Genomic DNA, 27,880 nt, shown 5'->3' with positions numbered 1-27,880 from the left:
TTCCTACTCAACAGCTCAATTATTTGTTCAGCAAACATTTATTAAATACAGTAACTGAATTCCAGGCACCATATTATCTACTAAGGATGCAACAATTGTATGATCCTTGCCCTGTAAGAGCTTGAAGTCTGGTTGTGGCAAAATACAAATAAATGAATATTATACAATTCATTAATTCATTTCTTCAACAAATCTTTACTGAGCACCTATGTGCTAAGAGTTACTCTACCCACTGGGAATGCAACAATGAATCTGGGAAACAAAGTCCTTGCTTTGTAAGCTTGCATTGTAGGAAACAATTAATAAGTAAATAAATAGACAATTTCAGATGGCCATAAGTGCTATGAACAAAATAAAACAGGGTGAATGAATACAGAATGAGTAGGGAGGGTAGTATTTTAGTCGGGATTATTAGGAACAGATTCTCTGGGAGTGTGACATCTGTGTTGAGATCTGAATATGAGGAAATGGCCGGCTGTGAGGATCTGGAAGAGGAATTTTCCATGAAGCGGAGCAATAATTTTAAAAGCCCTGAGATAGGGGCGCCTGGGTGGCTCAGTCGTTTAAGCATCTGACTTTGGCTCAGATCATGATCTCACGGTTCATGGGTTTGAGCCCCATGTCAGGCTCTGTGCTGACAGCTAGCTCATAGGCTGAAGGCTGCTTCGGATTCTGTGTCTCCCTCTCTCTCTGACCCTCCCCTGTCACGCTGTCTCTCTCTCTCTCTCTCAGAAATAAATAAAACATTAAAAAAAATTCTTTTTAAAGAAGCCCTGAGAGAACAAGCTTGGCATATTTGGGGACACCAAAAGCAAGCCTTTGTGGCTCAGTAAGACTGTGTAGAACATGGGGTCAAAGATGTAGGCAGGGACCTCAAAGACCATTATGAAGCATTGAAATTTTATCCTAAATTAGTGGGAGTTCCTGGTGGTTGGGGTTGTTGAACACTGAAATAACTGGACTCATGTTTTTAAAAGATTATTCTGGCAGTTTGCCCAGGGGCTACATGGAAATGGGTCAACAAAATGGCATCTGCTATAATCCAGTGGGGAGATGGTTATGGCAAACAGAATTTCTGCAGTGATTAGGTTACAATGTGATTGGTGTTATAAAAGCTGTATATAAAAAGAGCCATGAGAGCACAGATCCAAGTGGCATTAATTCTGCTTTGAAAACTTGGGAGTTCATGGCGAGGGGCATGTGGGACACCACAGGTGAGACTAGAGTAGTGATTGGCAAATTTCTGTAAGGAATCAGAGGGGATATATTTTAGGCTTTAAGAGATATATGGTCACCTGTTGCAACTAGACAACTCTGTTGTTCTGGCTCAAAAGCAGCCATAGGCAATGCACAAACGAGTGGGTGTGGCTGTGTTCCAATAAAACTTTATTTACAAAAACAGGGAGCCAGTGGATCTGGCCTGCCATAGGTAACTTGGTTACCCCTGGTCTAGAGGTTATTGTCCTTAGCACTGCTGAGTTTCTTCTTTTCCTACCTTGTGCCTCTCAAGTCATTTCTCATCATTCTCACTCTTTTAGTTTTGATTATGTTAACTTTGATTACTCAGATATTTTGTCTACATTATTTAAATAATTTATGGTTCATCAACTATTCTATCACCCTTCCTCCCTCACATCTGCTCAAATGCTGGGTCCGATGACCTGTTGCAGACATAGTCTGAAACTTGTCCAAGAATCACAGCAATTTCTTGGTGAAAAGCCCATAGCGGTCTTCATCTCTTACTGCTCTATCTTCCAAGGTGGTTTTCTGGTACTGAGATCGATTGGTTACAATGATATTGGAGTCCCGTTTTATTAATCATTGTCTTCAGCTCCTGTATGAAATCAAACAGCAAGTTCCAATGCCTCTTCCTCAAAAAGTTTTCTATCCACTGTTTACCCTGTCCATCAGTGAGGACTCACCCAGAAAAGAAAAAAAGCACTGAATTTAAAAGTTGACAGAGTAAATAGGTACCACTTGTGGTGAGGCTAAGAGGCACATGGAGAGCAGTAAGCTCTCTCAGAGATTAGCGATGGTGAGAAGGCACTCACCAACTCCAGACTGGGGCAGGGTAGAGATGAAGGAAGTACCTGGGGTTACTGTAGCTCAGAGGCTAGAGTCAACAGTTGGTAAACAGAACCCACAGGCCTATTTGAGAGAGAGATGACCACTGTGGAGACAATGCCCAGGACAGTGCAGTAGAGGAGAAAAATAACTAGAGTTCTTTCTTCTCCTAATCCACAATCACCTGCCTGTCCTTCCACTGATCAAAGGGACACAGAAGCCAGCTGACACTAGGGCCTGTGAAACATTGGGACAGATTAGAGCAGAGGAAGGGCAAGGAGCAGATCTGGGGTAAATGGACCCCACACATACTCATCCTCTTGTTCTTTCGCCAGCAGTGTGGTTCAGGTATACTCACTGTCCTGTACTTGTTTGACCCTGGTAACACCTCACCAAAGTCACCTGTTTCCCACAATAACTCATTCTTCAAGCTGTACTCTTTCACATGATCCAGGATCACTCAAACCCATAACCAACTTTCATGGCGAAACTCAAGCCACACCTCTTTCTTGAAATGTTTTTGGTCACTGTAAAATTCCGCCAGTAGACTCTATTTCTTTTGAAACCCTGCACCAACTATTGTTTCCAAGAAGCCCTAGATACTTGATCATACATTTCCTTATATTTGATCTAAACATGTCTCCCAAGTAGACTATATGTCTTCTCAAGCCCAAGGACCAGACTTTTTATTTCTCTGTATTCGCTATGGGCCTACCCCATGGGTGGGTACAAATAGGTGCCAAATAGATACTCACTGACTGATTACATTTAAAAACTGCAGACTCTAAAGGTAAGAAGAAAACCTCATTTGCCTACTTTGCAATCCCTTGAAGAGTCACAGAGACTCCTGAAAAGTCAGAAAGAGAATGTGGCTTGAATAGACAAAGGTTTGCAGAGAGATCAGGGTGTGGAGGAGACTCTAAATCCTTTTCAAGAAGGCACGCTGAGTGGAAAATGCGCGCACACACACACACACACACACACACACACACACTCACTCACACATAGCCAAAAGCAACTGTCAAGTGGGCAGAGAGTAGCAGGTCCTTGGATCAGAAGGTTCTCTGGCTACAGATACAGAGTGCAACATGCATATCACACACAGACCAACAAAAGTATGCGGTAAGTGATCTTACACATGTATTTTTTCAAAGTGCTCATAGGGATAGCTACTGGAGAAGTCTCCTGCACTCTCTGTGACGGACTTACTACCAAGACATAGTGTTTTTCAGAAAGAAGCCTGCTTCACAGTCAGTCTCCCTAGGTCCAGACTGCCCATCTGTGATATGAGCTGTTTGGAGGAAAAGAGTTTGGAATTTGCCCAACCAGACATCAGGCACAGACTGCCTCAGAGCCAGAGGTGACCCAGACTTACTTGCCATTCACAGCCCACTGCACAGCCTCAGCTGAGCTCCCCCTGGATGGCCTGGGATATCCTTGGTGGGTGATTCAGCGTCTCCACAAATCAGCAGCTTCAGCATCCACACTCTGTAACTTTGTATAACATTTTCTTGACACATCGGGGACAAGTAACAAGGTGACGTAACATGCGCTGTGCAGGCATTTTCATTGCCCCGAGGTTCCACAACTCATATGGGTGCCCCTTGTAAAGACACCAGAAGAAAGTTTTTGATGGTTTATTCCAGTGCCTGACATCCTACAAAATCAGCATCCAGCCGTCCAATCCTGGGGTGATGGCATAGAAGATGTAACAGTGTCACTAAGATCCCAATGGCTCTTCTGGGGCAACTCCCTCTGAAAGAGGCAGGTATCTTACAAGAAACAGTTGTATTTCTCCTTCCAAGACACAGGGAATTAAGCATCTGGTGATCTGGAGGAGGTCACTGGTGACTCCAGGGGACACTGGGAACATGACAGAAATGGGTGCAGTAGTTTGGTTTCTATGCTGACGTATCACTGCCTCCTTCAACCTGCTGACCTAGGGACCTCTCAAGGGAAAATGCCTGTATCTAGGCCCACAACCTCTGGAAACTGGGAAACATTTGGACTATGTATGTAAGTACTTTGGAGGATTCTCAGAAATGCTTAGGGAGGGTCAACCTTCCTCCCTGAGTGAGAGTATTTTTAGCTAAAGAACAATGAGGAACCTTCTGAACAGGAGTGTCATGGAATGAATGTTACTGCAGTTACACTATCAGTTGGCTGGTGATGTCTAGAACACCTGGGTTCCATGAAGTGTTTCCTAGCAGTGAGAAGGACTCGAGACTGGGTGGTCTCCAGTGAAAGTAAGTTCCTATCTTTTAATGTTATTTATTTATTTTGAGAAAGAGTGAGAGAGAGCCCATGTGCATGCATGAGTGAGGGAAGGGCAGAAAAGAGGGAGAGAGAAAAATCTCAAGCAGGCTCCATGATGGTTGAAGTGGGTCTTGGTCCCAAGAACCGTGAGATCATGACCTGAGCCGTAACCAAGAGTTGGATGCTTAACCTTCTGAGCCACCCAGGTGCCCCAAAAGTGAGGTCATGAGCAACTCAAGCTTGGGCACATCTAGTAAGTAGGGATTATTGAGGAGATCTGGGTTTCCTTTCTAGGGGGATCTTAGGATCCTGAATTCCCTTCTAATTCTCAAAATCAAAGGTAAGATCATTTCTGTAGAACATTCTTATTGGGCAGCTTGAAAAGTTCTCTTGTCTGTCCCTTGGATGTTACTGTGTTATTATGAGGCTGCATATCTTTCTCACTTCAGCCATAAGTCCTTATTTTCATAGTCAAGAATGTGGGGGAACATAGGGACAGAGTGGCAACGGAAGAGAAACACGAGAGGCAATTTTGGAAAAACAAATCTTCTGCAGGCTTATAGATCTTATAAGAATTTAGTTCACAGTTGCTTTTAGGATCCTGGGTGGTTGCCGAAAATCTGTGCAGTAGTATGCAAGGAGCTTCGAGTGCAAAGTTATGCGCTCCATCATTCCCACTTGCCCGTATGGCAACAGCAGAGTTATACAACTGACAGGTTTTCTCAGTGGGGGGAGCACATTGATCACTGGGGGATTTATTGAGGAAAACTGTCGGCAGTCAATGACGCTTCCACATTGGCAAGCTGACCTCATCGCTAACTGGGTTCAAATAACCTGACAGCACAGAATGTCAACAGATCATGATCTGATGGTTCACTGTAGACAAAGAAGAAACCAAATCACCCTTCAAATAAAGTTGAAATACATGAAGAGGAGCAGTTTTCTCTTTAGAAAAGGTCCACTATCATATTTGAATCATAATTTGGTAGACTGTTAGAGCAGAAAGATTAGTGATAATCTAGTAAAATTAAGTTACTAGAAAATGAAATGAAAGAATTGGGACCACTTAGTGGATGTGGTAGCTTGAAGCTCTCTGGCTTTGTACTGCCCACTGCCCATATGGCCATGCGATGGGACTGATATCCTACTTGGTATCAGGGGAAAATGACATTTTACAAAAGCAAACACATCAACCAAACCAACAACTAATTCTAGATTAATGTGCCATTAATGAGCTTCATTTTATTTAAACTTGTTCTTAGAAGTTAATGGGTCAAGACAGAAGTCCATTGCTAGAGCTATCATTCCCTTTAGTTAGTTCTTTTAATGTTTGTTTATTTGAGAGACAGACAGACAGACAGACAGTGCACATGCACACACAAGGGGGAAGGGCGGAGACAGAGAGGAAGAGACAGAATCCCAAGCAGGCTCCATGCTGTCAGAATGGAGCCCGAAAGGAGGCTCGATCTCATGGTAGTGAGATCACAACATGAAGTGAAATCAAGAGTTGTATGCTTAATTGACTGAGCCACCTAGGCACCCCATGAAATTATATATACAATTTTAATCTGAAAGATCTGAAAGATATATACAAACTTATTCTGAAAGAGTGTTGAGAGAACAATCTTGACAATTCAATGTATCTCATTCTCTGCTAAGATTAAATTGTTTCCTCTTGTTCAATCTCTTTTGGATTCAAGGTTCATTTCCCTACCAGGCTGTGTTTGCCTTTCAAAGGTTCATCTCAAATCCTCTCCTTCTCCAAGATGCAATGGGGAAGAATGGCAAATCTTGCACATCCTCTGGAGTTCACAGGTAGCTACTGGCAGTATGGGTTCTTGGTCTGTTCTGTAGTTCCTACTGACTTCTGATGGAAAAGTACTTGTCTACTATGTGACCCACTCTTACCTGATGTATATGGCTGGCAAAACTTGTGTCCTATTCTCTTGACACAGGCATTGTGCCCCGGGAGCTAAGCCATCTTCCTGCAGACATCAGGCTTGGCCCATCTGCCCCTAAGTCTTAGTCTGCCCCATTGCAATGACCCCTCATGGGGCACATTTATTGGACCAGAACCATCAGCGACCTGTCTCCTGTGAGGCCACAGGTACTCCTGGTGCCCTTTCTATAGCCTTCTCTCTACCAAAATACTCCCCCCCCCCCACCATACACACACACACACACACACCACCACCACCACCACCACCATCACCATTTAACTGTGTGCTGCTTCCTCTGAGCCTGTTCTTGCTCAGGAAGAGGGGCACAGCCACTTCTTGGCTCAGCTTCTCCCTCTACTCTCTATATATCGAGGCCTGTTATATCATTTTCTCTCTCAAAGGGTTATGGGAAAGGGAAGGATTTGCATAAGGCCCCCCAAGCTCTAGAACCATAAAAGTTTCCCCTGTTTTCTGTGAGGTGGGAGTTTCCTCACACTGCTTCACTACTAGTTTACACTGCAGCTTCTAGCAAAGCTTTCCTCCTGTGATATGTGAAGATGAATTAGATGAACTTTGAAAATCCTTTTTCTCTCTGGAAAAGATTTTGTTTTCAAAACTAATGTTGCCCATTCCAAGCTTCACAGGTGAGCAAACTTCACCTGTGAGGCAAGAACTGAGTGTGCTTTCTTGAGGCAGGACGCTGCACTACCACCCTTGTCTTCAGCTGGTGAGAAGAAAAAAGCAGCTCAGTGGGGTCCTCGATCTCCATTCGGTCTCCAAGTGACCTCCTCCAGGGTAGCTCGCTGTTCCCTCCCCAATGGGACGACTCTGGGGCTTTAGCTCACTTATCCCTCCAAGTCTACCCTTTTGTCTTATAATACCTTCCCCACCACCTCTCGTTTTCTCTTCTGCTTCCAGACAATCGATCAGTCTAGGACTACAGATTATTTCTAGGCAACACCCTGAGACTCTGGATTTCCAACTTATTCCCTTCTCTATGGCATCTGCCCACTTTTTAGAAAAGGAGTAAGAGAGAACTGCCGTTCCTATGACCGGAAACTTTGGGGATGGGGTAAGGAGTTCAGTGAAGGCTGTGCCTACGCCTTCCTCAGTAGCTCCTCTATATGAGTGCAAATAGAGCACTGAGCCCTGCTGCAGACTCCACGTCACAGCTTCCTGTTTGACAGAAGAGGGAAAGAAGAGGAGACTTCCCATTTTGGAAATCTGTTGCAAAAGTCTATTATCAAAGGGAGAAAATAAATACTTAAAAAAAAAAAAGGAGAGATCACTAAGATTTATGACCTATGTTTTTCAACAATGTATTAAGTATTCCTCAAACCTTTCCTACTTACAGCATAGGATGATGGAGGTTGTGTGTGTGTGTGTGTGTGTGTGTGTGTGTGTGTATGTGTGTGTGCGCATGTGAGTGATGATTAAAAAAGGAGGTATAAACTTCCAGTTACAAAATAAACAAGTCACAGGTATGTGTGTGGGTGGTACGTGAGGTGTTTGGAATAAAGAACAAACACCATGGGATTAGTGTAAGGGAGAGTTAGTCTCAGTAAATTTTAACCTATTGGTTACTATATTAAACACTGCCATTACCATGACCTCCTCCTCCTCACCTCTCAAGTTTAAGATGGTTATCCATGTGAAAGCTCCTAGTATAGCTAAGGTCTTCTTATCTTATATCTGAAAAAGTTAAAATGAGGCATATTCGAGATTTGATTCTGGGTGACCTCTTCATTTTCCACAGTGATCTTGAAAAGTCCATCCAATAAAGGTGGCTGAGAAAAAAACAACTACATCAACGTGTGTATTTGTTGAGTCTAAAACACTTATTACACTGCTAAGAGCTTCACACGTTTCTCATTTAAAGTTTATAAAAACCCTCAAAGAACCCAAATAAAATTTGGGACCAAATAATTGCTCATAGTCATACATCTGGGAATGAATACAGGTGCAATATGAACCCTCGTCTGTCTGAATTCTGAAGACTATGTACCTTTTATAAAATAATGTCATCCTCAGTGCACCAAACAAAACCACAGGGAAGGAGAGACAATGACCAGATTTCACTCTCCACTGACATCATGGTCATTAGTCCCCAATTCCAATAAACCTGTCAACAGTAATTGCGCTCTTAATTGGCCATAGATTCCTGGATTGTTCCCTGACGATTCAAAACTTTGGTTTTTCTCCAAGCCACTCCCTTCTCTCTTGTTCACACTGTCCATCCTGGCTCTGGACAATGTCACTGGTGCCTTGTGTCATCCCTCAATTCTGCTGCCTTTTTATAAGATGAGAGAGAGACTAGGATGGTCATGGCCATGGAGACAAGGTCTGGATGGGCAGACTTCAGGTCAAATAGGGCTACCCTGGTTCCATGAGGAGACTTGGAAATTTGCTTTGGCAGTAGAGAAAAATGGCCAAATCAGATGCCCCATCAACTGTATGTTGTGTGAAAAATTGAGATTAAACCAGAACAATAATGGTCAATTCTCAAATGTTTGTTTTCTACCATTTGTTTTGGACCCCATCACTGAAGGCAAGACACTTACCCATTGTAATTTGGTCTTGTGATAATTCTTTTCTAAATATAAAGTTTTTATCTTTTCAAAAAGGAACATTATTCCTTGCTGTTTATACCACAATTTAAATACAATTTTACGCTCATAAACCTTTCCTTTTATATGTTCTCTGTCAACAGCTGAAGGTAAATAAAAATATTTGAATAATGCATGCTAATAAAATTCATAAAGGGAAGAGTGTTTATAATAGAATTGAAAAATCAATTCCATCAAACCCCTACATAGGCTAAAAACCCATTTTCAGGACACATTATTATTTCAAGGACTGTGACATTTCAAACATGCTAGGATGTCTTAAGCCCTTCCCAATTATATGACCTAAGAATATTAAATAATTATTTCTTTTGATTTTGTCCCTAGCTATTCCAGCAATAAAGGGAAGACAATTATGCAAATAAGCCTGGGCAACTTGCTAAGAGATCACAGACCACTGAGTGTTGCTCAGATGCCTATATTTCATGTGAGGTGCATTTCCTCAAAGAGTGGAAAATGGATCTCTAATTGTCCCCAAAGAAAGTTCACAGAGTATATTTCAGCTTTCAGGGCTCTAATCTCAGAACACAAGGCAAGGCCAGAAATAAAGGAAGGTTTGTTTTGCTATTCCCCACAACAAAGGGTCTCAGGATATCAAGGATTGTATTATACCAATTTTTTTTAATGTTTTATTTCTAGGAGAGAGAGAGACAGCATGAGCAGGGGAGGGTCAGAGAGAGAGGGAGTCACAGACTCTGAAACAGGCTCCAGGCTCTGAGCTGGCAGTCAGCACAGAGCCCGACGCGGGGCTCGAACCCACGAACCACGAGATCATGACCTAAGCGAAAGTCGGACGCTTAACCGACTAAGCCACCCAGGCGCCCCTATACCAATATTTTTTTTTTGAAGGACCAATTTATAAAAGTAATGAACTAGAGAAAATTAAAGATAATAGCTTTTCTTGGTCCTGAATTTCCCAGATAATTGTTTAAATTTTCACTGCACTTCTCATAAGGAGATGCGGCCATCACTTTGCTGAAACAAATGCAACTTCGGGATTTCTTTGGTTCATTTGTTGTATTAAAGTTCTACATGAGTGATGAGAGCCATTCATATAATCCAGCTCCATGTAGAGGTCAAAGCCACTGGCCTGTGACTATAGAATCTTGTCTTCTATTCAAGTCTGTTTCACACAATGGGAAAACAAGGGAATAAGAGCTGTGTAACTCAGGAAAAAGATACAAATTGCGTGCAGTAAATATGAATCTAGCATACCAGCTGGAGAGGAGCAGGGGAAAACTAAAAATAATACTGTCAATTTTAAGAGAGTGGAAGCCAAGGCATGCCAGGAAATATTCACATTCAACTAACATTTATTAAGTGCCTACTGGACACTAGGGCCCATGCCAAATATTTCACATATATCACCTCCTTTCATCTTCACGAGAGCCCTACAAATTGAGGAGAGAGATGGAATTTTTTTTTTTAAACAGAGGAGGAAAATGATGTTCCTAGTAGTTAAATGATAGGTTTCTAGGCCTCAAAGCTGGTGAGTCTAGCTAGATTTCAGATCAGGCTTTCTGACTCTGCTTTGAGGTAGTTTCTCCCAGAGTGCAAGTGATTTAGAAGAAAATGTCCCCACAGCTAAGGAAGCAGGTTGGGGATGGGAAAGGCACCAGGCAAGGGGGCCATTTTAGGTGAAGCCTCGGATTTAGATTTTGTTTTCAGGCAAAGGAGCTGAGATTTTGTGACTCCTCATCAGTTAGTCTGTAGTGGGCCCAAGCACTTTCCTCTCTCCAGAGCAACCCTCTTGGGTAGGAGTATTTAGCAGCAAAGCAAGCAGAAGACAGGTACAGAGCAGGTGCAAGACCATCATCAGAGCCTGTTACAGACTCTAAGACATGTGTCTCCTTTTTTTTTTTTTTTGGTTGTTTTTGTTTTATTTTCAATATAACTTTAGAATAAATCCCCCCAGTCCTGAAAATAAAAATACAACATAATGAAAGCACCCAAATGGCAGAAAAATATAGGGGAGAGACAGATATTTCAGAGGGCATCTTTGAAGATTGCACAGCTAAGTGATTTCATTAGTTTCAACAGAAAAAACCATCTATGTGAGGCCTATGGCTTCATAGAGTTTGTAAGACACAGAGTATCTTCCCTTCCAATTTCCTGGGGCTGAAGGGAAAAGAAGATTATTGTTGTTTAGTTTGCTTCCTCTACTGATTTTGCATTTTCAAAAGCCTATTCTTGGATGAACTAACATTATGTTGGTGTAGTAAGTCAAGCAGGACCAAGTCTCTTATTTCTTAATAAAATATGAATTATTAGTACTCCCACCTTGCTGAAAGTTGTATAAAGCTCCTCCCATCCTTTTCTTCCTGCAACTTCTTTTCATGTATCGATTTCCACTGGGTGTAAAATTCTTCTGGTCAAATAGTTGAAATAGGACATTTCTTTAAATGGGCTGTGTCAACGCGTCTTCAGTGTTGACCGTCATGTTATCAGTTACTCACGGGAGCATACCTACTCTAAGACCCTTCTTATAATCCAGGAGACTCCATCACGTCTACCTCTTTTCTCCTGTTGGAGGCTATGAACTTGTGTATCACCCTCAGGCAGGGAACAGTTCTGCCTATGGTGAGCACTGGATTGACCTTAATTGGGAATCAGACTTTTGACTGCAGTCAGTTGTGGATCCTCCTCTGGGAACAATAACAGAGGTGTCTGCGAATGACTAAACCCTCTCTATGGTGTGAGCTACGTGCTGTGTTCCATACAGTTAACCTAGCAAATTACATCTAATGCAGAATGTGGTTTTAATGCTAACTTTCCATGGTAGAAATATTCTGACCTTGTCTCCTATGTGTCCTCATCTTTCCGTGTCACCATCGTTTCAAGACATTCATGTTCATCAGTCACTGATTTTCGTCCCAGTTCATGCCATTCCCCGTGCTTCTGTGTCAAAATGGGTACTTCATGTTGATTAAGCTTCATTCGACAGAGAATTTCTCTCTTGCTGTAGTCCCTCAAAATGCATGTTTTCCATAAAGGGCTTCAACTGGCTCTCAATTAATACCATTCTTTGGCATCAGAATAAGAGGAGAGCTGGTCCTCTGGCAGCGCATGCTCTATAACAAGTCAGCTGTAACCACCAGTGACACCAGAAGAGGCTTTCCTCTCTGGCACTGTATATCCTCTGACTTATGCTCTCTGAGTGATGTTATCAGTGTTTGAGTGTATGTGCTGGGGGTCTAAAGTTGTTGCATTTTGGTAAAAGAACAAATTCTAGGTTTAGTTGCATCCAAACTATCTCCCTCCCAGTGTAGAAAGTGCTTGTGCATCAGGAAGAGCCCTTGTTGGGTCCTTTTAGGGCACCCTACATGGGCTTCACAGAGGCTCTCTACATGCAGGCAAGGTTTGAAGAGCAAATTTAGGCTTATCTACCTACTTTATCCGTCACCATGGACATGCAGGCTGGAGACTGTAATCCAATGCTCAGAATCTCTGCCCATATAAAGAAGAGAAATAGGGAGATTGATGGATTCCTTTTAATAATCATACAATTTAGTGAAATATAACCTGTCACTTAACACTAATCAAATATGAGAGTTTTAAAGTTTCTGTGACTTCAGAAAAGGCACTTATGCCTAATTTATAATCAGTTCCAGAAAAGTGACATCCCATAGATCAAATACAAGATAGTCAAACTAGGATTCATTAACATCACATTTAACTATATTTTTAAAATCATATGAAGCAATAAATTGAGATGGATTAGTAACTTGAGAGAAGCTGAGAAATGGTGGGCATCTGAAAAGACATTTATCATCACAAATACAACTTTCTATCAAATAATAGTGATTGCTTCCATTATAGAAGGAGCCAGAATCTGACAAAGGGGAGATATACTTCTTAAAAGATGCAACAATTCTGTATATATCTTTCTAGTTTCAACCAGACAGAGAACTGAGCTCTTATTTTCATTACTCTCCTCCTGTAAATATAACTTCTCCTTTCTTGAAATATGGGCCAATTTCATAGGCATATTCTCAAGGGTTTTTTTTTTTTTATTGTTGATGGTGTTCGTAGGGGCTAAAATCCACAAGGCTTTGAAAGAAGATTCAGTTATGATGTATTAAATGAACTATCGAGGTAGAGTTCTTTATCACAGAGATAATTTGTGATTCAGAGATAATTTCATAGAAAGGAATTATGGTGATAAGAAAACATACCACTGTGTTATTTTTAAGATAACATCTAAAGTGATTTAACTTAGATTTTGGAGGTGGCCCATGGAAAAGACAGACCCCAAACTAGTTTCTCCTGAAAAATAATATTCAGTGGATGCTAACTAAAAGGAATAGAGAAGTCTACCAGTCACTGTCATCCATCTTTAATGTAGACATTCAGACATGAACCGGTACCAGACAAAGCCAGATCTTTCTGTGGCCTTTTCACAGCTCCTGTCTCTTCCTCATTGTTCAACCTTTAGATGAGTTTTTGGTTATTACCGTGCTTTTTATTTTTTCAGGACTAACTAGGATTTCTGAACTTTGACTTCTCTTTTTCCAAAATACAATTTCCTCATATATAAGACTAGTTTCACGTTCTGTAAGATGAAGCTTAACAAGGGCACATATTCAGGCATTTTACATGATGAAAGGAATGAGAACACAGCAAGTTTCCTAAAGAAAGTGGAAATAATTCTCCTTGGAGAAAGAAGAGTATGAAAAATCATACTATGAGAGAGCACTGAGTCTTGGTCAGGGAAAAATGTATAAAATCCTTCCTGCTGGCATAGATCTTTGAGACATGACTTTACGAATGAAGTGAATTCTCATAAACAGTTGAAAATACAGTTATCAGCAGCCTGAGTTAGAAAACCTTCCAAATGATCGAAGTCCACCTATCTGTCAATAGTCTATTTGTGTATGTATTCATCAATCATCATCAATTCATCAATATACATCAATTCATCAATATATTTTTGCCCTTATTCTGTAAGGAAAAACCTAAGATTTTGGAATGGGCACAAGGGATTACTAGATACCCATTCAGTGGAATGCTGGAGTCTCAGGATTGTCGAATTTTACAGGGATGTGCACCACTGTCTTCCACCAGTCTATTCTACAATTCTGCAGAGAAAGACATTAACTTGTAGAAAATGAATGCTAATGCAAATATTTCCTCTTCTTAGCTGTGCAAATGATTCCTGATAGTAGATGAATTTTGTGCAGTACAGAATATAAATCCCTGAAATCTNTAGAAAATGAATGCTAATGCAAATATTTCCTCTTCTTAGCTGTGCAAATGATTCCTGATAGTGGAAATGCAGATGAATTTTGTGCAGTACAGAATATAAATCCCTGAAATCCTCATTTGAACCAATTTGAATACCTTAGTTATCCCCTTATTAATGTGTCAAAGTTATTTTTGACACGTTTATTTTTACCTACATGAGAGTTATAATTTTATGTTTGTTGGAACACTATCCTTTAGCAGTACCCAGTAAGGAACTTGTTCTCCTTTTGAGAGTTAGGAGGATTCTGGGGTAGGGGCAATGATTCCAGAATCGCCTGGGGCCACTTGTGGAGCCCTGCTTGCAGAGCAGCCGAAATCGTTGGGATATGGTTAGGAATCGGGCAGGGCTCAAAGTATTGTGAAGTTGAGAGTGAAGAGCCAGTTTTGTAACACTGGCTTCCTTGTGATTAGATTCAGGCAATGACTTCTTTGGCAGAAACTTCTACATAAGTAATGCTGTATCTTCCTCGATGCATCGGATCTGGCATTTTATGAGGTTGTTTGGTGACATTATTGGTAATGTTAGATTTATCATCTGATTTAAAATGAAATCTATGCAGGATTTGACGGAGAGAATTGAGAATGGTATAAAATATTTCCTGCACTTTATCTAAATAATAACCTACTATAATTAGTAGAAATATGTGAAGAGACACTTTTACACCAGGAAAGTACCTTTCTGCTTCTTTAATGAACATTTTTGCCAACAGAGCTAAGATCCATAATGAATCTTTTTTTTCAAGTATTTATTTACTTGAGAGAGGGAGAGAGAGAGAGAGGGAAGGAGAGAGGAAGGAAAAATGAATGAGCAGGGGAGAGAGTGAGATGGAATCTGAAGCAGGCTCCAAGCTGTCAGCAGAGAGCCTGACACAGGGCTTGGACCCATGATTCCAAGATCATGACCTGAGCTGAAGTCAGACACTTAACTGACTGAGCCACCCAGGCGCCACAGATCCATAATGAATCGTGCTTAAATCCATTAATACTACGGTGATTGAAAATAGTAAGGTTTCTATTTCATATTTTCACATAAAATATTAAGAATTCTGCTGTAAAAGAGAGCTTCCTCTTTCTCTCTCTCCTCATTTTATCTTCCTCTGACCACAAAGTATACACACAAACATACTGAAAAACTGGGTTTTATTACTATGAGAAAATGTATGCTATCCCCAAGCAAACCTCTAATTAGAGAACATGGTTTAGACTCAAGGCCAGCCTAGAAACTTCTGCCACTCATTTTAAATCTAGAGCACCACAACCCACTTGGGTGAAGGAAAAGATCCTCACTCATTCCTACTATCTAGTGGCAAAAGCTCATGAAGAAATGAGTCATTTAATGTCCTCTTGGGGGACTCCACTAACAGGGGAATTAGGTCCATCACAGACATACCACATTTTGAAGAGCACTGCTACAGAGTAAGTCTTCCTTTTTGTTTTTTTTAATGTGTATTTATTTTTGAGAGAGAGATGGAGAGACAAAGCACGAGCAGGGGAGAGGCAGAGAGAGAGGGAGACACAAATCTGAAGCAGGCTCCAGACGCTGAGCTCTCAGCACAGAGCCCGAACTGGGGCTCAAACTCATAGAGTTCAAGATCATGACCTGAGCCGAAGTTGGACACTTAACCGACTGAGCCATCCAAGAGCCCCACAGTAAGTCTTTCTTATAAAGCACAGCGTATTATTCTAGGTTACCAACTATATACAAGTGAACTCTCATTAAAATGACTCTCTGCAACAGTAGTAACCTGACAGTCAGGGTCAGAAATGACAGTTAAAATCTGAAAACAGAAGACAAGTTGATCATAAAGTTATAAATTGAGGGCTGGAAAATCAAAACACTTTTCCTATTTTGTGATATTTGGGGTTTACTAGGGGACAGAAGGGAAAAGGAAGAGGAGTACCCATTGCTAGCGACTCACTGTCTTCAGTATTGGGTTGAACCATGACCCCTTAAAGATAGGTTGAAGCCCTATCTCCTAGTACCAGAGAGTATGACCTTATATGTAAATACTGACTCACTGCAGATATAATTTGTTAAGATGAAGTCACACTGCAATAGTGTGGGCCCTTAATCCAAGAAGACGAATGTCCTCATAAGAGAAGAGAATACCGTATGAAGACAGAGACACAGAGACGGAAGATGGCCATATGAGGAGGGAGGCAGAGACTGGAGTGATGCATTTATCAGCCAAGAAATTCAAGGCATTGCCAGAAAATACCAAAAGCCAAAAGAGGCAAGGAAGGATTCTCCCTTGCAGGTTTCAGAGAAAATAGGCTCCTACTGATACTTTTGTTTTAGATTTCTAGACTCCTGAACTGTGAGACAATACATTTCTGTTCTTCTAAGCTGTTCAGTCTGTGATACTTTGTTATGGCAGCTCAGGAAACGAATACAGATTTCCTACTAACACGTATCTAAAAATATAAGAGTAACTGTGAAATTGGGTAATGGGTAGAGGCTGAAAGAATTTGAGTTGCTTGATTGTAAAAGTCTAGATTGCCTAGAAGAAATTGATGGTAGAAATATGGACACAGAAATACGGATCACTTCTTTTTCTTAAAGAACACAGAGATCATCACTAATAAGATTGTTGGAAATATGAACATGAAACGTGCTTTTGGTGAGGACTCAGCTGCAAATGAGGAGCGTGTTATTGCTTACTGGCTGAAAAGACAACCTTGTTATAAGGTGGCAGAGACCTTGTCAGAATTACAAGAACTTGTATCTGGGGTGCAAAATAAAACTTGCCAAAGAAGAACATGGGTATTTCACCAAGAAGGATTCCAAGAAAAGGGTGGAATGCAGCTTGGGTTCTCCTTGCTGTTTATAATAAAATGTGAGAGGGAAGAGGCCAACTGAGGAAGGAAGTGCTAAGCAAAAAGGAACCAGCACTTGAGGATTTGGAAAATTCTTGGCATCTCAGATGTCTCTTGGCAACACAGATGTCTCTGTGTTCTGAGACAGAGCCAAGGGTGAAACTGGACAGATTTTCACCCAAGTGGGAAGGGTGGAACGTATGGATCCAATCGACCATCCCAGCAGGGGTCAGTAAAGGCCACCACCTCCTTGTTTCAGAAGGGAGCTGCAACCCACGGCTTAAGGGACAGGATCACTGCCCAGGGCCACAAGGGCAGGGCATGGGGCCACAGATAAATATTCTCAAGACTTGAAATATGATGGAATTTTCCCTGCTTTAGACTTGAAGTTGCTTTAGACCAGCAACCCTCCTTTTTCCTTCCAATTTCTCACTGTTAGAATGGGAATGTCCATCCCACACCTGTCCCAGGACTGTATCTTGGAAGCAGACCACTTCTTAGCTGGGTTTCACAGACAGGAATTTTACCCCAGGGTGAGTCAACTTGAGGCTTACCTGTAACTGATTTAGTTGATGAGATTTGGGATTTTTGAGATGACAGATATTGAGATGAATTGTTGGGCTTAGAGCTGAGGCTAAAATAGTTAAGATTTGGGGGGGATATCGGGGTGTGGTGAATGCATTTTATACACAGGAAGAGCAAGAATTTTAGAGTGGGTGGAGGGAAGATTGTCATGGGTTGAACTGTGTCCCTAATATCTCAGAATGTGACCTTATTTGGAAATAGAGTCATGGCAGATGTAATTAGCTAAGGTTAGGTCATGCTGGGGTAGGCTGAGCCCTTAATCCCATCTGACAAGCATCCTCAAAGGAGAAGATAATGCAAATGCAAAGACAGAGACACACAGGGAGAAGATGGCTGTGCAAGGTGAAGGCAGAGTGGCGGTGTCTCTACAAACCAAGGAATGCTAAGGATTGGCAGCAAGCACCAGAAACTAGGAAGAGGCAGGGGAGGGGGCAAGATGGCAGAGAAGTAGGGAGCTCCAAACAGTGCCCTCGCCCCCGTATCTCGCATGGAAAAGATCTGAAGCCATAGAAGACCTTACAGAATCCAGGACACTGGGAGGAAAAAGGAAGCAGAGTCCACTGAGAAAACCTTCTAACGTGAGTGCGAACTGGAGAAGATAGAATCGGGCTGGGATCAGAGACGCAGAGGGACGGGGGCGATCCCCCTCTGCGGGGAGTGAGAGGGGAAAGAGAGAGGCCGAAACTGCTCAAGACATGGTCCCTATCGCTGGGGAAAAGAAAAACCTACACTTGGGGCACAGAGGGACCCAGTCTCCGGCTCTCCAGCTGACCCAAACAATCCCTAGGAAAACAACTGCGTGCGCGCCAAATCCCTATGCACGCCAACTCGACCTGGAGAGGCCACACGCCGACTGTGCCTTTGTGCTTCTGGCTCGGCTAGATCCCTAGAGGGGAGGCAAAGGGCTTAAAACTGGGAGATTTGCCTGCAAGTTCGTGTTTCGGGTGACGGGACACAGAGGGACCACCACAAGCATGAATCCCACAAAGGACACCATGACTCTAAACCCACATATTTCAATAATAACAATGAATGTAAATGAGCTGAATGCTCCAATCAAAAGACATAGGGTAGCAGAAGAGGTAAAAAAAACAAACAACAACAAAAAAAACCCATCTATTTACTGTCTACAAGAAACTCATTTTAGACTGGAAGATACCTTCAGATTAAAAGTAAGGGGATGGAGAAATATATATCATGCTACTGGAAATCAAAAGCAGCTGGAGTAGCTATACTTATATCAGACAAACTGGCTNATTAAACCAGCAGAGGTAGGATTATAGAAAGTGCTGAGAAGAGACAATATTCTTCTTTGTTTCTCTCACAATTAAAAGTTTTTGTAGGCATAGCTTTCAGAATGAAACTATTAACAATATACTAGAGGCTAAAAAGAGAATAAAAAATATAACAGAGAGAAGAAAAAAAAAAAGAAACTAGGAAGAGGCAAGGACAGTTTCAGAGACAGGGTCTGGCCCCATATACAACTTGACTTGAGCTGTCTAGCCTCCAGAGATGGGAGGCAACAGGGATCTGTTTTAAGCTCCCTGGTTTGTGATACTTTGTAACGGCAGCCTCTAGGAAACTAACAGTGTGTAAGTTCCAGTAAGTAGCTGCCTGAAATCTTTGTGAAATGATAAAGATCGACGGACCAACAATCGGTTTGCTATCAACTCTCAACCATTTTGAGTGCCAAACACCAAAACTTCTTATTTCTTACTTCGCTAATGTGACAGACTCCTTTTCCTGTGGTGTTTTATTAGAATTTTACCCTTTGTTTGCCTTTGAGATTCTATTGACAAAAGTCACTTGGATGGTTATCAGAACCATCTGGATAAGAAACTATGGGGAAAGGGTCTTATCACCCTCTTCATCTTTATATCCACCATAACATATGCCTCCCAATGTCAGCATACACAAACATTTTTGAATGCATCCCACAGGAAGAAATACACCTGCTGCTATAACCCTGGGTTCACATACCTATTCATTCCCATCAGCTGGAAAAAAGTTACTTTTCTTTATTGCCTTTAATACTTGCCAGACAGATATTTTCTATTTCTTAAATGGTGGTATCTACCTATTTTTGTCTTGTTGGGCTGCCATAATAAGGTACCACGGACTGGGTGGCTAAAACAATAGGAATTTATCTCTCACATTTCTGAGGGCTGAGGAGCACTAGATCAAAGTGGTGTCAGATTCTGTTCCCAGTGAGGAACCTCTTCTTGGCTTGCAGATGGTTGCCTCCTCGCTGCGTTCTCACACAGTAGACAGAGAGAGAGAGAGAGAGAGAGAGAGAGAGAGAGAGAGAGAGAAAGAGAGAGCAAGGAAGTAAGCTCTCTGGTGTCTCTTCTATATGGGCACAAATACCTCATGGCCTCATTAAAGCCTAATTACATCCCAAAGGTCCCATCTTCAAATACCATCATGTTGAGCATTAGGGCTTCAACACATGTTGAATGTTGGGGTGGAGGGAGACATAATTCAGCCCACAGCACCACCCTATAAATTGATCTCATCCCCATTATTGGGTAACAACCCACAATTTGAAAAATGCTGCTCTATGGCTGATATTCTGCCCAGTCTCTGAACTCCAGCTTCCAGAGAGGGTTTTACTAAGTTACATGTCATATCCTCCCCTATCTTCCTAACCACAACCAACATAAACAGCACAGCCCAAGGAATGGCAAACATTCCTTGAAATGAAAAAATAATCAAATATGAACTCTCAAATTTACAAAGTATTATCACGTAAAAACAAAGGTCTAGCTGTTTTCCCACAGAGTTGCAGCTATACTAAATCAGTGTTTCTTGGTATTCATAGGAACGGGGTGCTTTTTATTCATGGAGCTATTATACAGGGAGGCCCTTTGCATTTGGGACTCTCTCGGCTTATTCATTACCACTCTGCTTCCTGGTCATATCCAACAATTACTCATGTCCCTAAAACAGGTTGAGTGATTTTCTTTCTTTCCTCAAATAATTCATTGTTTGAGTGAATTGACCAAGTAACAGCTTGTGTTCTGGAGATAATGCAAGTAAATGCGGAGCTGACAGCTAATCTAGACGAGACCATTTGTTTTGGGTGAATCTTAATATGGTCCTAAGAAAAACAACCATCAGAAACTATCCCTTGACACAGAAGCTAATAATTTTGAGAAATAGAAAGCAGCTGTTATTCAGACTTCACTTCTTTTTAACTTGTCTTGTGAAGCTACTTGGAAAAGATGAGAATAGATACTTCCATGGTGCAGAGAAGAAATACTGGGCTTCATTTAAGTGAATAAAATATTTTCATTGTCGGGACTTTTGCAAAAGGGTACATTCTGTTATCTAATGAAGAGCAACAGAAAGAATTGCTTGGGGTCAACCACTCAAACCTGAAATCGACATTTTCGTCAGATATATTTTAGAATGCCATTGAGTCACACTACCAGCTCTCTAGGGTTGGGCCATCCAGTATATTTCACAATGCAATTATTCTGGAGTATTTATGGGAAAATTGTGTTTCTCTAAATAAGATGATTTCATCTGTTCAACATTAAGCTTTTTCTCTGATGAGTGGAAGGGTGTCAGGTGACTCCCATACTAACATTGTTTAGGCTATAATTATCACTGTGATCATCCTCTGTGGTTGGGAACTGTGAGCCTTGTAAAATGGGGCAGAGCATCTGCACTCTTAGAATCAGTTGGCCAGTCTTGATACAGAGTTTGGCTGTGGGTCATGGACAAACCCCTCATGGTCTACCCTAGTGCCAGGTGAAGTGCTATAGGACTGAGCAGACCTTGGGAAAATAAAAACCCAGCTCTGGCCAAGCTTAGGAAGCAGTGTGCACATTTGAATGTTTCCTTGCAGAATCTTGAATAGGAAATGCATTTTCTTTCATAGAGATAATAGGAATCATTTAGACCATGGTGAGGGAGGCAGTTGTCCCTAACTGTGATAGATCCTATGACACACAGCTCAAATGCTGACAGTACCCTGTGTGTGAATCCTCATGCTGATGACATCGAAATACTTGGATCTCAGAAATAATCTACTATAGGACCAATACTGCTATTTGGAATTTTTTTATTCACCGCCAAGAAGGCTCTGAAGAATAACTTTATGCATGAATAACACTCAAGGAGCAAAAAACGACTTCTTTCCTTGAATATATTTATGTATATTTAATATACATATGTATTATCAGTGTACTCTTGTAATCCTAAAAAGTATGATATACCACCACACAATGTATGCTGTCATTATTTCTTTAAAAAAATCTTTTTTTTTAAGATTGAAAATACAATAGCAATTTGTTTATTGGGGGTTTGTTTTTAAAAAAATTTTTTTTGAGAAAGAGATAGAGAGTGCAAGCAGGGGATGGGGAGAGGCAGAGACAGAGGGAGACACAGAATCCAAGGCAGGCTCCAGGCTCTGAGCTGTCAGCACAGAGCCCGACATTGGGCTCAAACCCATGAACCACAAGATCATGACGCTCAAACCGACTAAACCATCCAGGCACCCCACTACGGTAGCAATTTGAATTTGAAAATCAGGCATCCTAAAATAGCTAACAAGTGCAGACCCACAAGCTAGCCACCTTTTTATCTTTTCCTTGATTGGTGGATTGAGCAGAAATGATGAAGATCAATTCAAGGATCCATGAATTTCATCTTCATCAGTCTCTGAATGTTGCATGAGCCCTGTAATTCCATCTACAAGATGATGCTGTCAGGGAGCGAACAAAGAAAGCAACTGATACTTTATTCTCATCCTTGCAATGAATTTTGCTGATTACCTTTTTCAACGTACAATTGACTGAATAGTGACCACTCCAGCATAGGCATAAACATATACATGTGGAAGAAGAAAAAAAAAGAGTGGCATGAAAATAGCTTTCAACTTTCAAAATCTTTTTCTCAATCTGCAATGAGGCCAGATCTGGGCAATACATATCAAGCATAAAACAGAGTAGACTCTTCCAGCTTTGTTACTTAGGATTCATGATTGTGAGGTGAACTGAAGCAAATGTTGTTAACATCTGTTTTTCTTTTTTTTTTAATTTTTAAAATGTTTTTAAATTTTTTAGAGAGAGAGAGGCAAGTGTGAGTGGGGGAGGGGCAGAGAGAGAGGAAGACACAGAATCCAAAGCAAGCTCCCGGTTCCGAGATACCAGTTCAAAGCCCAAGGCAGGGCTCAAACTCATGAATCGTGGGATCACGACCTGAGCTGACGTCGGACACCCAACTGATCAAGCCATCCAGGTGCCCCTGGTAACATTTATTTTTCTACCTATGGATGCAACTAAGGGAAACTATGTAGTAACATATCCTTTAGTTGTCCATATCTTTACTACTTAAAATATACACGTTATAGTTTGAAAAGCACTGATTTACACTGGTCACGTTTGTAAAACTTCATTCACATTTCAATCCATCTCAGATATTAACCATGTTTACTTTGATGCCATGACTACTAAGTACTTACCACACTTTCTGTGTATGTTTTAGGTAGATATCTGTGAAATTAGTCCATGAGTCTATTCTATCAGTGATTGGGAATAAATGTTTAGTTAGTTTAATTAACAGAATTTAAGAATTTTCTTCCCCTCCTCCTATTACACATATTTCCCATTAAGCAAAGTGTTATTAGAATGTAAGTAGTTTTTCTTTTCCTCAGCAAAATCATTTACAAGTGACTGCCCACAACAATTTCACTTCATGAATCTCCATTAATTGTACAGGTTAGTACTCAGCTCACACATATACACTGTCCTCTCAGTCACAATTAAGGAACGAACATTAACAGTTAATTGACCACTCTGGTTGACGGATAATTACATTATACATTTCTAGAAATTAAGCACAATCAGGTGCACTATATAAAACATGATTTAATCTTTTCTTTCCCATGCACAAGGAATTTCAGAATCTTTACCTGGCTCACATTTCATGTACCAAATCATTTGGTGGAGCGCCAAGGCCTGTCAAAATTTATCTTAGGGTATCTGTGGAATCAGTCTACTCCTCTCCGTCCCTAGTGGCATTTCTGTACTTCAGGACACTGTCATCTCTGACTAGATTAATGCCTATCCTTCTCCCTGGTCACCTGGCTGGCCCCTCTTTTCATCGTTCTTCCTTCTGAAATCTGAGAGATTATTAAAAGGAGAAGTTTATAGGGACACCTGGGTGGCTCAGCTGGTTAAGCATCTGACTCTTGATTTCGGCTCAGGTCATGATCTCAGTTAGCAAGTCAAGCCTCTGCACTGGGTTCCTCACTGCCAGTGCAGAGTCTGCTTGAGATTCTCTCTCTCTCCCTCTCTCTATGCCCCTTCCCTGGTCACACACACACACACACACACACACACACACACTCTCTCTCTCTCTCTCTCTCTCTCAAAATTAAACTTAAAAAAAAGACAAGTTTATAATTTTGCCACTCTAATAAAAAATACACTAATGGCTTTACTTACTTTTCAGTGTCATGTATCATCAGTCTGCTCTAAATCTCAACCCCACTGTCTACATATGTATTTCTACCCCTTAGGTCTATTCTCCAATTAGAAAAATGACTTTCAGTGGCACCTGGATGGCTCAGGCGGTTAAATATCTGACATCAGCTCAGGTCATGATGTCATGGCCCATGAGTTCGAGTCCTACGTTGGGCTCTGTGCTGACAACTCAAAGCCTGGAACCTGCTTCAGATTTTGTCTCCCTCTCTGTCTCTCCCCCACTGGTACTCTGTTTCTCTCTCAAAAATAAACATTAAAAAAAATGACTTTCAGGATCAGAAGTCTCTGTACTTCCTGGCCTCCAGGGCCCTACAACTGCTGCCCCATTGTCTTCCTGTTCTCCATTTCCTTTCCATCACAACTCAACAATTCATTGTTTCCTACAGGCCTCAGTTCCACCATGGTTTTAGTTTAAGTCCTGCCTGCTTCTCTTACACCTTTCTGAGCCTCAGCCAGTGAATACATCTCCTTAGTGATCCTACAGCAGCCTCAACATCCTTCATCCCAGCACTTACATTTTGGATTCAAATTCCCAGTTTACTTATCTATATCCTTGGTCTGTGAGGACCTTCATACGGGTAAGTCTTTCCCACTGTTACAGCCCCAACGCCTAGCACAGCAACACACACAGAAGTCACTGTATGCCTTTTATGAAACAAATGTAGTACTGTCCTGGACATCAAAAAGCATAAAATCTACCAGTTTAAGTATCAGTTTTCTATACTTAATAAGGACAAACTGTGTACATGGAATCTCTAGTTACGGGCTCTAGAAGATGCTATCTAAAATTAATAATCATGGTTAACAAACATGTTGGTCACTTCTTTTCTTTAAAAAAAAGTCCAGGTTGGACAAATGGAGAGCTGGTTAGGTCAAAATAACCTGGCTGCTCTTCATAAAAATGAAGAAAAGATTCTACTTGTTTGTACGCACTGATGATTATAAGAGAAGATGGACTGTGAAATCTATCTTCATGACAAAGATTTATAAAGTGAGAACGGCAAAAAAAAAAAAATGAACAATGAAGGTGGATGACATTTAAATAGATGCTCACATCTTGAGAAACTGCAAACCAAATATAGTAGCCCAGGATAAAATTCTGAGAATTTAATCAAGCAATTACATACAGGAAAAGGATTTAATTTGGAGGCAATCAACAGAATTTTGGGTTTGTTAAGGAATAATCAAACTCAGCTGATGTCGTCATCACCCAAGAAAGAATCTGAATAAAGAATTGGCCCTTTGAATCCTTAAGGATGTGGCTCAAGGCTCAAATGCTGGTTGAGATGACCCAGAGAAAGTGGTTTGCTGTGGCAGAGGGGGGAGACTTGAGGCAGGGAGTGTCTGCGTAGTGGGCACCTCTGCTATGATGACTAATGACCCCCAAATATCAGTAATTTCCAATCATGAAAGCTTATTTCTTATGCACATTAAATATTAACTGTGAACTACAACTCTGCTTTAGCAGGTCTTTCCTTCAAGATCCAGGCTGAAGGAGAAGCCTCCATTTGGGACGTGGCATTCTTGTGGGAAAGGAAACACATGAGGTAGTGTTTAAACACACAACCACTTTCACGATTCTTCTCACATATGGCCTAAGTCCCAGCTTCACAGCTGCTTATATTCCATTGGCCAAAGCAAATCACATGACTAAGCCTGACCTCAGACTGAGGAAGAATCTGCTACCAACTGAGAAGCCCTGCAAGCTATGTGCAGACTAGTGTAGTGATATATACTCTCTTTATATGGAGAGGGATGAGGGTTTGGGAAGAATAATACCATGGACCTCAGTCCTCGAACTGGGAGATAGAGGGGACAGTGTCAAAATAAGGGACTTGGCAGAAACCTGTTGGTTTGCAAATGGAAGGCCCTGTGGAATAACATTCCTAAAACCTGTGTCTAGCCCATGATATGTAGAGGCTGTACGGCTGGAGGTTAAGGACACATGCACAGAGACATCAGGTGGTCCTGAATGGGGATCTGGGCTCTACTTTTCATTAGCCTTGTGAGCCACTTTATGTCTCTGAGTCTCAGTTTCGGTGTCAGAGTCTGTTTTCTGCTCATGAGATAAGAAAAAGTCCACATGCTTCGCCCTATTTACTTACCCTACTTGCAGTTGGAGTGAGGCCATGAGAGGTTCTGACCAATTGGAAACGAACACTTCCATGGCCCCTAAAATGTGCCCTGAGATGCTCAGTGCATTTTCTTCACCTCTGCAGGCCTGGAGTTGCTAGGGGGAAGGCAGCATGGATCCCGGAATCACCCTCTATAGAAAAGCAACACAAGGGAGCCTCCTGTCCTGTACCAGTTTGTGCTGGGGTGACAACTTTGGGTTGTATTAAGGCAATGACATCTGAGGATTTGTTTCTGCAGAAGTGCCCAATGTTTATGTATATACAAGGATAAAGAATATCTCCAGGGTTTTTGCAAAGATTGAGATAATTGATGCAAAGCACAGGGCAATGTCTGACACAATACTCAATATGTGGCAATTGTTATAATTTAAGGTCATATTCATATAAAGAATAAGGTCTTTAGAACCAATAGATTTAGTTCATATCCCTGCTCTTCTACTAACCCACCATGCACGTTAAGAACATTATTTAACTGGTTCATGCCTCAATTTCCTTATTTATAAAATAGCAATAAAAATAGCATCCAACTCACAATGTTGTCAATTTATAATAAGATAATCCATGAAGCAGTGGTAGCGGTGGTAGTGCTGGGTGATAATCTTCTGCCTGATCCACCATTACAGGAGCAGGGGTGGTTGTCAGTAAAAAGAACTTGTATAGAGACTATGATTCTGATCTGATGACCTAAACTGACCAGTCACAACATCACTATGAATTGAGCTGTGTCCATCCACAAAGCCAGTGCTTAGATAATGGCAGGCTGTTTCTCTGTCAGTAGGTGCTTTTTGTGCTGAAGACATGAAAAGCTTAGGGGCTGGACATACACAGTTTTATACTGTTTTGACTTTATGTTGTTCATTCCGTTTTTAGTAATTTTACTGCAAGTAGGGAATGTAGCATTAAAAATTAATTTTCTTTTCCAGTTATAATAGTAATGTTTATTGTAGGAAGTCAGAAGTACAGATATTTGGAAGGAAAAACATGCGTAGTTCGAATCCAACAAACACCTAGTCATTTTTTCTGTATTTACAGTTAGCGTTTTTTTCTATAAGCATTGTTTATTTAACATAGTTGGATTTTCTAATGTTATATTAAAATCGCTTCATAAATACTGTTTTCAAGAATTTAATTAGGTGAATATACCATGGTTGATTTAAGCATTTATTTATCTTGGATCATTAATTTATGTTTAGCTTTTTGTCATTATAAATAATGCCCTTATTAATTTCTCTGTTACATATTTCTCTATGGTTTATTTAATTAGGGCAGATACACAGAATTGGAATCACTAGGTCAGTGAGGAGAAATTTCTATAAGAAATAATATATTTCCAAATTGTTGCCCCTCAGAAATACGTGGAAATGATGTTATCACAAGACTTATTATGGGATTTATTTTTAAAATATTTGCTATTTGAAAACATTTATTAATATAGGATATATATTATATAGGTATAAATATATGTAATTATTTTATTTTGAATTTTTAAAAATATTTTAAAGCCAACAAATGATAAATGAAATTTATTGTATTTCAGGAAAAGCATGAACAGTCCTCCATATATTGCTAATAATGTATTTGCTTGTTGCTCATATGTAAAGTAAATCACTTTTTCAGCTCAAATATACAACGATATTTTGGTATTAGTGAATTTATTTAACAATGTCTGCCTAATTTGTGTAGAGCACTATTGAATTTGATCCATGAAAAACAAAATATAG

This window comes from Crocuta crocuta, unplaced genomic scaffold (assembly GCF_008692635.1).
Source record: "Crocuta crocuta isolate KB4526 unplaced genomic scaffold, BGI_CrCroc_1.0 scaffold170, whole genome shotgun sequence".
NCBI classification, from domain to species: Eukaryota; Metazoa; Chordata; class Mammalia; order Carnivora; family Hyaenidae; genus Crocuta; species Crocuta crocuta.
The sequence above is the reverse complement of the archived record's forward strand: the minus strand, read 5'-3'. Positions refer to the sequence as shown.